This window comes from Chinchilla lanigera, unplaced genomic scaffold (genome assembly GCF_000276665.1).
Source record: "Chinchilla lanigera isolate Chin_1 unplaced genomic scaffold, ChiLan1.0 scaffold00127, whole genome shotgun sequence".
In the NCBI taxonomy this organism is placed as follows: Eukaryota; Metazoa; Chordata; class Mammalia; order Rodentia; family Chinchillidae; genus Chinchilla; species Chinchilla lanigera.
In genome coordinates, this window is record NW_004955528.1 from 1,875,080 (window position 1) to 1,881,190 (window position 6,111).

The 6,111-nt window shown below is 53.7% G+C and overlaps 1 protein-coding gene across 5 annotated transcripts in view; it reads right to left on the bottom strand.

Moving 5' to 3' along the window:
- The window catches only part of Ss18l1 (synovial sarcoma translocation gene on chromosome 18-like 1), a 31,682-nt gene extending 25,623 nt beyond the window's left edge, over nucleotides 1-6,059 (bottom strand). The window contains exons 1-2 of one of the 5 annotated variants that reach the window (XR_264698.2): nucleotides 5,811-5,957; nucleotides 4,949-5,005 (exon numbers count right to left, since the gene is read on the bottom strand). The gene's annotated coding sequence lies outside the window, so the exon portion shown is untranslated. Of the gene's footprint in view, nucleotides 1-4,948; nucleotides 5,115-5,810; nucleotides 5,959-6,040 lie in introns of those variants that run through there. The other 4 variants (XM_013507508.1, XM_013507509.1, XM_013507510.1 and 1 more) reach the window with 4 other exon arrangements.
- Nucleotides 6,060-6,111: the final 52 nt, after the last annotated feature.

A 6,111-nucleotide genomic window follows, 5' to 3' on the forward strand; every position in this document is an offset into this window, starting at 1 on the left:
CTGAGACTTGCACGCAACAAAACCCCATCCCAAAGGGAGTTCTAGAAGAAAATAACTTAACTCTGGGGGAACTTCTGAAGGATCAACAATGATGCTTAAGAGACATCAGGAGGATCCATGAGTAACTCAAAAAACTGGCCGAGAAGTTATGACTTAACGCTGAGAAAACACAGGGAGAAACAGAGACCAATCCTGAGTGCGACTTTCTGGAATAATGACGATTTAAGACTTCCAGAGGAAGAATGACCTACCTAGAAGAATATGGCGGTACAACGACTTAGCCCTGAGGAGATTTCTGAAGAGAATTTCAGAGGAGTGAAGACCTATGTATCTCTCAGCGTTCTGGGGGGACAACGACCTAGCCTGAGGGAGACTTCTGGAGGAGCTGACTCAATACCAAAGGGAAGGAGCGACCTAACCTGGGAGACACCAGGACATACAACAACTAATCCAAGACTTCTGGAGGAGTAAATTAACTCACTGAGGTTACTTCTGGAAGAGAAATAACCCAATCCTGAGAGAGTCTTCAGAGCCTCAAGGACCCAACTGTGGAGTCTTCTGGAGGACTGAGACTTCCAAAGGCACAATGACTTAACTGAGAAGACTTCTCTTACCCCTCCAAGTCTTTTGGTGGAACAATGAAGAGGCTTCTGGAAGAGTGACCTAAATCCTGAGGAAGTTTCCAGAGGAGTGATGAGCTACACAGCAGGAATGACACAACCCTGGGGAGACTTCTGGAGAAGCAGTGACTTAACCCTGGCAAGACTTCTGGAGGAGCGATATCCTAACCGTGGGGGAAACGCCAGACACTCATGATCTCACGGAGGTGGCTTCTAGAGCAATGATGATCTGACCCTGAAGAGACTTCTGGAAGAGGGATTACCTCACTTGAGGAGACCTCCAGAAGAGCCATGATCTGTCTCTGAGGAGACGTCAGGAGACGCACCGTCCTACCCTTTCAGAGGCACCTGGAGGAACAATGGGCTACTCTGGGGAACCAGGAGGAGTGACCATCTAACCAAAAGGGGGTTTCTGGAAGAGCAATAGCCTCCAACTCAGTACTGCATCCTACTGATGGAGTGACAGCCTCACTCTGAGGAGACTTCAGGAGCACAGATGACCTAACCCTGTGGAGATTCCCAGAGAAGAAAGGACCTAACCTTGAGACTGTCAGGTGAGTGACGACCTGATGACACTCTGCTTCCTCTTCAACCTTTTATTAGCACCCGTTTGCAGTACACAGTGATCACGTTCCTCGTGGGAGGCTGGTACACGGAGACAACACGGCTCAGTTCTTTTCATCCCCTTTGTCCCTCCCCCGACTTCTAGGTTGACGATACTTTTGAAGGGACGACATCCTATCCTGAGGACACTTCCAGAGGAACAATGACCTAACCAACCCAAGGCAACTTCTGAAGAGCTCTGCAGTCCTACTGACAGAAGTCAATGAGGCAGGCCGGGGATACAGCTCGGGGCACAGAGCCAGACTGGCAAATATGAGATTGAGAGTTTGATTCCCGGTACCAAAAAAAAAAAGAGAAGTCACTGAGGTGCTTTTGAACATCTGCCCAATTGTATAAGATGTGAATTAAGCATGTGGGTTTCAAAACTACCCCCGAGATTTACACACAGGGTCTGTGAAAGGCAATGAACGGCTCGTGCTTCCTGGTACTGCACACGATGTGTCTGACACACATGCACAATGGTCAACGACTCTAAGAACATGATAAACTACACAACAGGGATGTAACAACAAACGTATTTCCGCCCTTCTCACAAAGCACAGGGGTCACTTCCTGTCTCATGCTGCTCTGGGCGCTTACTCCCGCCAACCAGATCTTCCTGCATCTGTGAGGGTCTCCATGCTGGAGAAAGACGTGCGTACTATATTAGAATCCTATGATGTCTGGCTGTGTCCCATCCATGCTCCACCAGTTTCATCTTCTTCACAAGTCCCTGGCCTGGTGATGGTCTCCTGTGGTTTAGAGGGGTCCTCACCTCCCATGCCGAACACCAATGTTATGTTCTGGCCCGTGCTCTACTGATCCAGTGCCAGGTCAAAAGGGCAAAGATAATCAGCTACAGCGCCACGCCAGGTTATCACCTTAACTACAACACAGTTTATAATGGGGTCCCATCAGCGTCTTCACTCTAAGCACGAGGCACCAAGGCTGGGAAAGTATGTGCACAGACCAGGGTAAGAAAGAGGAATCTGGGCCTAGGAGGCCGGCTCTGCCTTCCCCCTGCCTCCCCTAACACTAAGGGCTGCTGCCTCCCACACATCTCCCCAGTCTGAAAAGTAAAGTTTTTTCCAGGAGCCTGCTTCCCACCCACGCCCACCACAGCTTCCTCCCAACCCTTTCAGGTCCCTTTTGTTCACCCGCCAGGGACTGGGCACTGCAGCCCGGCTCTGCCCCTTCCCAGCTCCACAGGTCTCATGAGACCTCAGCACCCACCTGTCCCCTACCTGGCGGGTACTCTGGTCCCGTGGTAGTGGCATCCACCCTTTATCCCTGCGCCTGCTGGAGGGGAGCATGGCGTGAACATCGCCTGCAGCCCGGGGACTCCACGGAAGCTGCCCTGTGATCCCAAGCACGGAGGCGGAAGCCACCACATGAAGCGGGCACCGAGGGCCCAGCAGGGAGGGAGCTGCCCTCACCTTCTGCCCTAGGTTCAACTCGGCCAGGAGACTGGCCATGGAAAGGAAAGGCTCAGGAAGGCGCGCGGCCTGTTCTTCATCCACATGCACTGTCACCCTCCTGCTTGAGGGCTCTAGGGTGCTAGGCAGCAGGCCCAGAGACACCTTTGGGGTACCCCGCAGAAGGGCTCACAGGAGGGCTTCAGCAGGCAAAGGGATGAGGCTTGGCTGCAACCCCTCGCCCAGAGATCGCACCTTCCAGCCCCCTCCCCACCCTCAGGGGCCAAAGCGCTCTGGTGTGAGAGTCTTGTGGAGTGGCCAACCTCCAACCCTCACAGAGGCAGACGGTGAGGAAACCAAAGGGCTCCGCCTTCCTGGCCGGAGGAGGGGGGTTTCCCTCCCAAGGTGGGCCCCAGGTGGGCTGGAATGTGGGGCCATCTCCCCATCTCTGCTTCCCTTGGGTGTGGGGGGACCTCTGCCCCCAGGGGCAAAAGTGCCATCAGTAACAGCCACCTAAAGTGTTTTCACCATGGCAGGCTCATCTCTCCAAGCCACTGACAGCTGTGGGGCAGCTCTAACTTCCTCCCTAACTGGATCTGCCAGTGTTCTCTGAGACGGCAGTTCCAGGTCTGAGGAGAGCGCAGGGGCCCCCTGCCTGCCATGCTCTTCCTGGGCACACATCGCCTATGCAGAGTGCCGTCTCGTACCCAGGCCCCCTTCGCCCCTGCACCTGGGCACAGCCACACCAGGCTGGGCTGTCTGGCCTCGACTACTCCCTGGCTCTTGGACCCTGGGCAGGGCACCACCCTTGCTGGTCTGTCTTCCCATACCAGACCCACTCTAGCAAACCCACCCCATCAGCTCTGGGCCTGCTCCCAAGGGGCTGCTTCCCTACCTCCCCATTCTCCAGACAAAGATGCAACAAGGAGAACAATACAAATAGTAAGGCAGATAGTTCTTGCATTTATTGAGCAATTACTGCATGCCAGGCAGCAAAGGGCACCCCAGGGGTCCTTAAAACATGCCCTATCAAGCCACACAGCCACGGTGACCACTGTACCCCACAGCTACCAGCACTGTCAGGGGTGTAGTGCTGGACTTTAGGGACACCATGGTCCCTGGCCATAAGAGCAGGCCAGTCATGGGTCACTGGAGTCTGGGGACATGGCATCCCAGGCAGTCATGCTCCCCACTGTTCTTAGCAAAACACAGTTTTGCATCATATGCATTGCTCAGTCATCACCAGCTAAGCCTCCCCAGGTCAAGCCAGCTATCTTGCCTTTCCGCCTTGGGTCCCAGGTATCTGCTCCATGTGAGCCATGTGTGGGACCACCCATGACTTCCTCAAGCTTGTAAGTCTCCCTTCCACTGCCTCCTGGTTGTCCTTCTCTGTAAGCTCATACACACACACACACACACACACACACACACACACACACACGCACATGCACCCCCATGGGCCAGACTGCACTGTTGTGGGCTGAGTTGGGAAACAGACCACCTGTAAATGTAGTCAAGTTAAGACAAGGGTGTGCAGGGTTAGTGTTCTCCTAAGAGGGAGATTCGAACACAGAAACACACAGGAGACTGAAGCTGAGGCTGGAGTGACCAACTACAAACCAAAGAATACAGAAGGCCACGGTCTAAGAGGAAAACATGAAACAGATTCCCCATCAGCATATCGGATCCCTGATACTGGCAGAAGTATAGTGAATACAGGACACTAACACATCTGCTTCTCCAAACACACCCACAGACAAGAGCTGGTGTTAGAGACTGTGCAAAATACACTGAGCATAAACTATGTCCCGGCCCCATACCAGGCGAGGGATCAGCAAGGAGTAAGCCATCCACATGCTGACTGGGAAGCCAAGCAATGGCTCAAAGGACGACAGTGGCCACAGGCCTGCCAAGGAGATCGGAGGGAGGCGAGCTGGGGCCTGGGAAGGGCGCATGGGAGCCGGTCTGGCAGGATTCCACCTAGAGATGCGCTCTGAGTGCAAACAGCTGCTTCCCTGCTTTCAGAAGCAAGGCTCTTCCCAGAGCTCTCAGCATGAGCCCATTAGCACACACAGTGGGTCAGGGTGTGCATCAAGTGGACGACACACACCTCTCATGCCCTTTCCAGACCTGCCGTAAAACGTCCCCGTGTACACCTACACACTACCAAATCACTAAGGCCCAAAGGAGATTGTTGGCTGTACCAGGTCAAGCCAGTGGACACCCTCAGCAGAAAAGACCCACTTCCCAGGGTCAGTCAGTGGACCATCTGAACAGGGATGCCGTCAGCAGACTCTCCCTCTTCCTTACCTGATGCTCCAGGAAGCCCTCGAATGCACGCTTTTGCCTGGACACTTTCAGAAGCTTCTGTGGGGAGTGAGCAGGAAACAAACTACTGAACCAATGTGGTTTCAGCAGCAGTGACTGTTCGGGTCCAAAACCAGGGTCCCAGGAGACCCTTGGGCTGCTGCTGTGTGCCTCTGAACCTAGTACCCAACACTCCAGCCCCACAGCCAAAACCCCAGCCACCTTCCACAGCTACAGCACAACCTGCAGCCACACCTCGGCAAGGCACCAGCTCTTAAGACGTAAATAAAATCACCACACTTGCTCTTCTCAAAAGTTTCTCCTGCTCAGAACTGGCAGAGGCTTCCCATTTCTTTAAAATTGCTCCCTGTTCTAAGACAGTAGGGTGGGGATTTAGCTCAGCGGCACAGCGCTTGCCTGGCAAGCGCAAGGTCGTGAGTTCGATTCCTCGTACCGGAGAAAAAAACAAAACAAAACAAAAAAACCCAAAAAACGAAAGAAAGAAAGAAAGAAAAATTACTTCAATCTAAAAAAAAAAAAAAGCAACAGTGAGGACAGTCTCAAAATAGGTACTGGTCTGAAGACACTTCCCATGACAGACTGGCCGATCATCACGTAAAGTAAGAGTTGTGGTCATCAAGGTGGGAGCCTGACAGGCTCATAGGAAGCCAAGAATACCACTGCAGATGAGCCAGTGTTGAGAAAATAACCCAACGTAGCTATCTGTACAAGATGTCCAGAAATGCGTATGGCTTAACGTCGATTTTCCTCTACACTGGCCATCTGAAGAACAGTGCAGAAACTAGTCTCCGTGTGAAAACGTAAAGCTTTTGTTAAGGTGTCCCCACATCCATGGAAACGCTACCTCCAGAAAACCACGGGCTAGCTAACGGAATGACAGGAAAGCCACAGGGCGACTGTGTCGTTTCGGTTAGGTTGCGGCGCCTCGCTCAAAGTCAACTGACTGCGAGGAAGGGCGGGGACGCACTGGCCGGCCGGTCCCCTCCGCGCCGCGCGTTCGGTACGAGGCTGCGGGCCGCTCAACGGCACTCAATTAAGGAGCGTCCCTTTGTGCCCGGAGCGTCGGCAGCTCACCCAGGCAGCCCGCCGACCGCCGCCGCCGCGCGCGCCTTCACTACTCGCCAAGTTGCGCGTAGGGGCCGGCG